Genomic DNA, 9,573 nt, shown 5'->3' with positions numbered 1-9,573 from the left:
TAAGTCGTGCTTCGACACGTAGGAGATATAGCCGCATCGAGGGCGTTACAAGGAAGCACAACCAGCTAGTCGTAGTTTAGCATCTATCGCATTTGATGTTGTTAAATCGTATGTGCGTATCTTCCCATCTTGGAAATATTATGCTGAAGATGAAGGAAAATGCCAGTTGCAGGTGTTTGTCCAGGAGTTATGTGTAAGTAATGTTATTCATGGCAATTACTTTGCTTCCTCCCATACATCCTACCTCCATGATGTTTATAATACAACAAATTTTCCCATTTTTCTCTATAGAGAAGGACCGATTTGGAAACTCAGGATGAGGTAACCTGTGCTAATACCTCTACTATTTTCAAGAATGCTTGGTGGCAGTATCGGAATTACCTGAAGAAAACGTACTTCACCGGCAAACAAACTCATCAAATTCCCTTACGTTCTCCTAAGACACATTTACTGGACGATGACTGGGAACGCCTTGTTCTGTACTGGTCCCGAACCAAGAATGTGGTAAGGTCTATGAGCTCATTTTCTATTTTAAGTATTATATTCTTGTGTCTTACTATACTCTGTTCATGTAGAACAAGTGCCTAAACCTGAAGAACAACTGTTCTAATTTAAGATTCCATTGCAATCATAGTTCAAAAAAGCGCTAGGCGTTAATTGTGTGTTTTGCCACCGCCTTGCGCTTTACTGACCAAAGCGCATGCTTATGCGCAGTTATGCACAAATTATGTGTAGTTATGCGCAATGCGTTTTGCCAAAGCCTAGAGCCTAGGCACGCTTAAGCGCTCGCTTAGGCGCGCCTTTTTTTAACTATGATTGCTTTGCTCTTGTATCACTATATTTACTCATACAAGCTTATTTTTAAATTGAAGGATCCAATCAAAACTCCAATGGCACAACAGGTATGTTCGCGCATGTTTCTTTAACAGGTTTGCTCTTATCAATAGCTCTGTTGATTTCAGTTTCAATTATGTATACAGTTGACTTTCATATCATGCACATTACTAGCATCACAACAGAGCCAATAGTGTTGTTGTACATGTAGACCCGTGGTACCCATCTGAAATCTTGTTGTGCCGTGTAGTTTCCCACGCTTTGTATTCTTTCACTGCTGCTTTGTCTTGAACTGATATGATTTGAACCGTGTCTCTATTTTGATTTGGCAAGACAATGCAGTGACCATAGGACATAGATATATGTTTGTTTGATGCTTTTATTATGTACTAGTACTTGGCAATAGAAGACTTGGTAGTTTAATCCTGTCCACCTTACTAATGAACTGGTTCACCGAAATGAGTTTCATATACTAGTACATGCTAAACTTGTTATGTGTCTGCTTGTTTCTTCTTTTAGAATGCTAACAGAATATTGGCGAAGAGTGCCTTATTAAGCAATGGTAAAGGAAGTAATGCAGATAAGGTTCAGGATAGTGACACATCCTTGTTGGTCTCCAACAAAGCTGATAAAACAGCTAAGGAAGACTATCTTGAAGACAGCAAGACAACCCCAAAGTCCTGCCTTGGTTTAGTGTTCGAGTTACTGGCCACTACCGCTTGCACAAGCTATTCAAACTCACTGTCTGAATGAGTTCGGTTTCTTGAGTCTCAACTACAAGCTGAAAGACATCGATCAGCTGTGCTGTGACAAGAAGCGGAGGGACTACGGAAGTTCCTAGAGCATTCAGATGCATACTTTTTGGTGCAACAACAAGCGTTGGAGGATTTTAGCGCCAAACAGGACAAAGCTAATCAGCTTGCTAAGCTTATTGCCAGCATGGTGGATACCCAGGATAACGTTTCTTGAGCTCTTCTGAAGTTGTTTCAGTTATGCTCTTGTTTTGCTGCCACGTTTATTTGCACTGGTGGCCAATTTTGAAGGCCAGTGTATGTAATGTGCTGCTTTGTTCCCTATATTTGCACTGGTGGCGAACTTTGATGCCCAGTGGATGTAATATGAGTAATAGCGGTAATAGGCTAGCGTTAATTGCTTGCTTATTTATTTCCTTATTGTCTTGTTTAGTTGTTTGCTTGTAGTCACTGCAGTTCTTTTTCTGTTTTTTTCTAGTGGCCACAATAGCCTATTTTTGGTAAATAGGCCAAAATAATCATGGGCCTTCTACGGGCCGTATGATCCATGGGCCTTCGTCCGGCCGTAGGATCCATCGGCCTTCTATACGGGCCTTAGGGTCCATGGGCCTTCTACGGGCCGTAGGGTCCGTGGGCCTTCTACGGGCCGTACGATCCATGGGCCTTCTACGGGCCGTACTATCCATGGGCCTCATACGGGCCATAGGATCCACGGGCCTTCTACGGGGCGTATCATCATTTCGCCAATCATGGGCCGTAATATTCGTGGACCATAACGGGCCATTAATAGGCCGTATTTGATAACTCTATGAAAATAGCCCAACGGGTTTTTTTACATGAAAACGGCCCAACGTATTAATGGTCCGCAAACGGGCCGACTGTAATGATGGGCTGAATTTGGCCCACAAGCAGAAAATGACGGTAACAGGCCGTATGTAACCGAATGCTGCAAATGAGCCCAAGAATCAACGGGCCCTGAGAAGGCCGAAAGATAACTTGGGCTGGAAACGGCCCAATGGAATAACGGGCCGTTAATGGGTATAAAGTGATACACTATTCATTACGGGCCAGTTTCACCACGGGCCGTTAATGGGCCAAGAGTTACAAAGATCCTCATATGGGCCGAAAGAAGTCATGGGCCACACATGGGCCGGAAGTTAAAACGGGCTGAATCATATTGGATGGCCCAGATGATGCTACTGGGCCTAATTCGGAAAGGGCGTAATGGGCCCTGGGTTAGCGGGCTGTAAATGGGCTATATGCGAACAGGCCGTTAACAGGCTTTCCGTGGGCCGGCCCACCACCTTTTGACCAAGTCAAACGGGCCGGCCTTTTCAGAGGAATGGGCCTCTGTTGGGCCGTGCCACGTGTCGCCGTATCATAGGTGCCTTCGGTCCAATGAGCGGATGACATCTGTCCCAACGGTGAGCCGACACGTGTTTCCTCTAGCCAATGATGATTTTACACGTGGAAAATCCCCATTGGTCGGGGCTGTTAACGGGTTATCGGATCCAAAACCCGACCCGATAGCTTAATGGCATTCTGTTACGGTGGATGCCACGTGTCGGTCACCCTTGATGAAAGCACTTTTGTGACGCGCGATTTATCGTCATGGAAGTGGACACTTCCGTGATGATAATTTTGGTAATGTCATGGAACACTTCTACGACAGCACAGGTATGACTATCTTGATTCTGTCATAAATTTGTCATGGATGTACATGCATGACAAAAAACGCGACCTACTGTGTCAAACACGTATCATCATGGAAGTGTATTTTTTTTGTAGTGAGAGTTTGGCACATACAAATTTACTTGGAACGGCAGGTAGATACCGCATATAGGAAGGTATGGTGGACTCATATGGAATAACTTTTGGGGTTTATGGAAGTGGATGCACAAGCAGTATTCCCGCTTAGTACAAGTGAAGGCTAGAAAGAGACTGGGAAGCGACCAGCTAGAGAGCGACAACAGTCTTGAACATGCATTAAAATTAATCAACACTTAGTGCAAGCATGAGTAGGATATAATTCACCATGAACATAAATATCGTGGAGGCTATGTTGATTTTGTTTCAACTACATGCGTGAACATGTGCCAAGTCCATCCACTCGAATCGTTCAAAGGTGGATACCACCCTATCATACCACATCACAACCATTTTAATAGCATTTTGGCATGCAAGGTAAACCATTATAAACTCCTAGCTAATTAAGCATGGCATGAACAGCTATAATCTCTAATTGTCATTGTAAACATGTTTCATTCATAATAGGCTGAATCAGGAATGGTGAACTAATCATATTTACAAAACAAGATAGGTCGAGTTCATACCAGCTTTTCTCATCTCAATCAGTTCATCATATATCGTCATTATTGCCTTTCACTTGCACGACCGAACGGTGTGGATAATAATAATAGTACCCATGCATTAGACTAAGCTGGAATCTGCAAGCATTCAATACACAAGAGAAGACAAGGTAATATGGGTGAGGGAGTCCTGGATTAGGGGGTCTCCGGACAGCCGGACTACCTCCATTGACCGGACTGTTAGACAATGAAGATACAAGATTGAAGACTTCGTCTCGTGTCTGGATGGGACTCTACTTGGCGTGGAAGGCAAGCTAGGCAATACGTATATGGATATCTCCTCCTTTGTAACCGACCTTGTGTAACCCTAACCCTCTCCGGTGTCTATATAAACCGAAGGGTTTTAGTCCGTAGGACAACAATCACAACATACAATCATACCGTAGGCTAGCTTCTAGGGTTTAGCCTCTCTGATCTCATGGTAGATCTACTCTTGTAACACCCATATCTTCAATATTAATCAAGCAGGACGTAGGTTTTACCTCCATCAAGAGGGCCCGAACCTGGGTAAAACTTCGTGTCCCTTGCCCCCTGCTACCATCCGGCCTAGACGCACAGTTCGGGACCCCCTACCCGAGATCCGCCGGTTTTGACAACGACATTGGTGCTTTCATTGAGAGTTCCTGTGTGTCGTCGCCGTTAGGCTTGATGGCTCCTACTATCCTCGATAGCGATGCGGTCCAGGGTGAGACTTTTCTCCCCGGACAGATCTTCGTATTCGGCGGGTTTGCACTGCGGGCTAATTCGCTTGGCCATCTGGAGCAGATTGAAAGCTACGCCCCTGGCCATCAGTCCAGATTTGGAAGTTTGAATTACACGGCCAACATCCGTGGGGACTCGATCTTCGATGGATTCGAGCCACAGCCGGGCGCGTCGCACTGTCGCGATGGGTATGACTTAGCTCTGCCATCGGACGGTACCCCAGAGGCCGCGCCCGCATCAGCTCCGACCCTTAGCTCGGAGCCAGCTGCGCCAATCGAGGACGGGTGGCTAGACACCGCCTCAGGGGCTGCAGTCTCGACGGCGATCGAGCCAAACACCAGCATAATCCTCTACGCAGCCCGTGACTCCAAGGTGCCGGACTCTCCTCCGGACCCCGAACCATCCGCGCCCCTGCCAATCGAATCTGATTGGGCACCGATCTTGGAATTCACCGATGCAGATATCTTTCAGCACTCGCCCTTCGGCGACATTCTGAATTCACTGAGGTCTCTCTCTTTGTCAGGAGAGCCCTGGCCGGATTATGGCCAATAGGACTGGGATACGGACGACGAAGAAATTCGACGCCCACCCACCACCCACTTTGTAGCCACTGTGGATGATTTAACCGACATGCTCGACTTTGACTCCGAAGACATCGACGGTATGGACGACGATGTAGGAGACGAACATGAGACAGCACCTATAGGGCACTGGAAAGCCACCTCGTCGTATGACGTATACATGGTGGATACACCAAAAGAAGACGGCGACGAGGAACGGAAGGACGCACCGAAGGCTTGTTCCCTCGAGAAGCAGTCAAAGCGGCGGCGCAAGCGCCGCCCCAAATCCCGCCTCGCCAGAAATAACGATCACACAGATCCAGCGTTGGAGCAGGGCGAATCACTGCCGGACCATGGCAATACGAAGAATCAAACCGAACAAACCAATTCTGTCAAAGATAATAGTCCGGACGACACAACGCCGGACAGGCACCCGGAGCAGCAGAATGCCCGTCAAAGGCTTGTTGCCATCGCGAGGAGCCTAAAAAAGCAGAAGCAAAGGCTCAAGGCTACGCAGGACACACTCCAAATCAGATGGATTAAGGTACTCAACACAGCAGCGAAGTACGGCGACAATCGCCCCACCAAGAGCTACCCAAAGCGGAAGTTGCTACCTGAATTCGATGAGGAGGCCTCAGACCCCTCGCAACCAAAAATCAAAACAGCCACCTGGCCGGATAGACGACCTCACGGCCAACATAGAGTGGCCAACAATGCCACTCGCAAGACAATACGCGATTCACGCGGGGGCTTGCACCAAAAGAACAGCGCAATCATATCCATCTATGGACCACGCAAGCACGCCCCAGCAAACGGTATAACATCCGAACAACGCGATACACCCAGATACAGGGGTGCCGCACACCCCCTATGTTTCACCGATGAGGTGCTGGATCATGAATTTCCAGAGGGATTCAAACCTGTAAACATAGAGACCTACGACGGAACAACAGACCCGGGGGTCTGGATCGAGGACTATATCCTCCACATCCATATGGCTCGAGGAGATGAACTCCACGCCATCAAGTACTTACCACTCAAACTCAAAGGGCCAGCCCATCACTGGCTCAAAGGCCTCCCCGAAAACTCCATTGGAAGCTGGGCAGAGCTCGAAGACGCTTTTCGGGCAAACTTTCAAGGGACTTATGTCCGACCTCCGGGCGCGGATGATTTGAGTCATATAACTCAACAGCCCGGAGAGTCAGCCCAAAAGCTTTGGAACAGGTTTCTTACTAAAAAGAACCAAATTGTCGACTGTCCGGACGCCGAAGCCTTGGAAGCTTTTAAGCATAGCGTCCATGACAAATGGCTTTCCCGACACCTCGGCCAAGAAAAGCCGAGAATGATGGCAGCATTAACAAGCCGCATGACCCGCTTTTGCGCGGGTGAGGATAGCTGGCTAGCCAGATGCAGCACCAGCGACCCCAGTACATCCGAAGTTAGAGATGGAAATGGGAAATCACGGCGCAACAGCAATAACAAACACCAGAACAAAGGAGACAGCACGAAGAACATGGCAGTAAACGACGGATTCAAAAGCTCTCGGCCAGGTCAGAAGCCGCCCTCTAAAGGCGCCAGAGGCGAGCTGTCCAGCCTGAATAAAATTTTGGACCAAATATGTCAGGTCCATAGCACCCCTGGCAAACTAGCCAATCATACCCACAAAGAATGTTGGGTTTTCAAGCAGTCCGGCAAGCTCAACGCCGTACACAAGGGGGAGGATACACCAAGTGAAGATGAGGATGAGCCTCTCAAGGGAGATGTTGGGGAACAAAAGAAATTTCCACCAGAAGTCAAAACAGTAAACGTGTTGCATGTGATCAATGGAAGAAACAAAACGGCACTCCCAGAAAAATACGCCCGAAGTCCTGTCACCGCGGAGTCCTGCCACTGGTCGTCTCAACCGATCACTTTCGACCATCATGATTACTCAGCACGTATCCGGCGTGCAGGATGGGCTGCCTTGGTATTAGACCCAATAATTGACGGATACCGCGTCACACGAGTCCTGATGGACGGTGGCAGCAGTCTAAATCTGATATACCAGGATACAATCCGCGAAATGGGGATAGACCCAACAAAAATTCGCCATAGCAATATTACCTTTAAAGGAGTAACGCCAGGCCCAGGGGCTCATTGCACGGGCTCCCTGCTACTAAAAGTTATATTCGGCCTCCCCGATAACTTCCGTAGCGAACATCTAACCTTCCACATCGCTCCGTTCCAAAGTGGCTATCAAGCACTACTCGGACGCGAAGCTTTCGCTCGCTTTAATGCAATACCACACTACGCTTCCCTCACACTCAAGATGCCCGGTCCATGTGGCATCATTACAGTGAACGGAAATGTTAAGCGATTTCTGCGCGCCGAAGAGCGTGCGGCTGCCTTGACAGCCGCACACTAAAAAACGGCCTCACCAACTAAAGCATTTAGCAGGTCGTCACGACCTCAGACACGGTTAGACGAGGCCGGTGCAGCTACATGAAATTTATACCAGATCAATGATCACACCACTATTACAAATACAAGGGGCTCAGCGTGCGCAGAAAAGTGGCAATTCTTACTCACCTCGAATTATACATGGTTTATTTAAAAACTACTTTTTTGCACGACAGCTTTTTTACCTAAGCACCTCTCTTTTACAGATAATCATCGTGCTACACCCGTCCAGGATACGGCACAACAGAGACACAGGCGCAGACGTGCAGCAGGGACCCGCTCCAAGGATTCTTTTTACATTAAGACCCCGCGTAAACCTTTTTTACTGTCTCTTGTTGATACATATCCACTGAATTCTCAGCACAATTGAGAAGGATGCTGATGTCTTGGCATGTGGCCATGCCAGAATAATGCACGTACCTGGACACAAGGGGCTTCTTACAAGCGACACTATTTCGGCCCGGTTTATACCATAAAGACCGAATACCTTAGGGAGTGTTCGACGTCGCGAGTTCGGCCTTATATGCATCAGCTCCGAATCATTGTGTTTGGTCAAATGTTGGGTTTGCCCGGCTCCTGTGTTTTGGTGCCTTATGTTCCGCTTTACCGGCTAAGGTAGCACCAGGAGAACTACTGTGATTGTGCCCTGGTTGATCCGGACGAGCGCCTCAGTAGAGAAAGCCGAAAACTGATTGTCATGATATAGCGTGAGACTGGTCAACCACTCGATGACCTATCGGAATGCTAGAATTCCTCCGCCTTAACGGAGGGCCATTTTCCGGCCAGGCATATACGCACCCCGCGATCGGGAGAGTGCGGAGCCACCAGGGGCTATCTACTAGCCCCACTGTCAAACTCCTATGGCTAAGTGAAAGTGTTAAAGCATTATAGTCCGGTTGCCTCGCTCGCTGCGCTATCACCTCCTTATCAGGACCAAGACGTTGGGTTAAGTGTGAACATGGGTTTTTTGCGAGCACCTCCGCATTATATGCGTGGGGGTTGAAGCCGACGGCTGCAATCTTTCAGGTTATACACATGTATATATAAACGGCCGCACAGGAGGCATCATACTACTTTCAGGCAAAAGTATAAACATAGCCTTATAAAAACTTCATAAAAGCATTATGTTTACAATGAGAATACATATCACTCAAACATAATATTTTTCGAGCACTGGGCCTCTATTAAACGAGCACCCTCGAGAACTTCCTCGAAAAAGTGTTCGGCAGCCACACGGCCTATGGCCGAACCCTGCGCCGCAACAGTGGTAGCGTCCATCTCCGCCTAGTATGCTTTAACACGGGCAAGGGCCATCCGCGAGCCTTCTATGCACGCCGACCTCTTCATCGCATTAATGCGCGGCACCGCATCAAGGAACTGCTGCACTAAGCTGAAATAGTTGTTCGGCTTAGGCCCTTCCGGCCATAGCTGATCCACAACAGACCTCATGGCGAGTCCGGACAACCTATTCAGTTCGGCCCATTCGGCTAGCTGGTTAGTCAATGAAAGCGGACGCTCTGGAACGTGGAATTGCGTCCAGAAAAGCTTGTCCACTTCACGATCTGTCTGACCTTGGAAGTACTTGGCCGCATCGGCAGCGCTCGCCGCCAAATCCATATACGCATCTGCCGAGCTCCACAGCCGATCCAGAGGGGCATACCGTGGATCTCCGAACTTCCTCCATAACATGAAGGGTTTCGCAGTCGCAATATCCCCGGCTTCCTGCAGCTCCTCCTTCTTCACCCTCATAGCAGAATGGGTGTCTTTGTCCGCCGCTGCTGCCTTCTCAAGGTCCGTTGCCTTCGCTCGATTTTCTTTCTCAAGGACCCGACAACGGTCGGCAGTGTCTTTTAACTCTACGGCCATCTTGGCCATCTTCTCCCGGCTCCCGCAATGTGCGGCCTTCTCGGCTTTCAG

This window comes from Triticum urartu, chromosome 7, assembly GCF_003073215.2.
Source record: "Triticum urartu cultivar G1812 chromosome 7, Tu2.1, whole genome shotgun sequence".
NCBI classification, from domain to species: Eukaryota; Viridiplantae; Streptophyta; class Magnoliopsida; order Poales; family Poaceae; genus Triticum; species Triticum urartu.
This window is presented reverse-complemented; position numbering follows the sequence as displayed.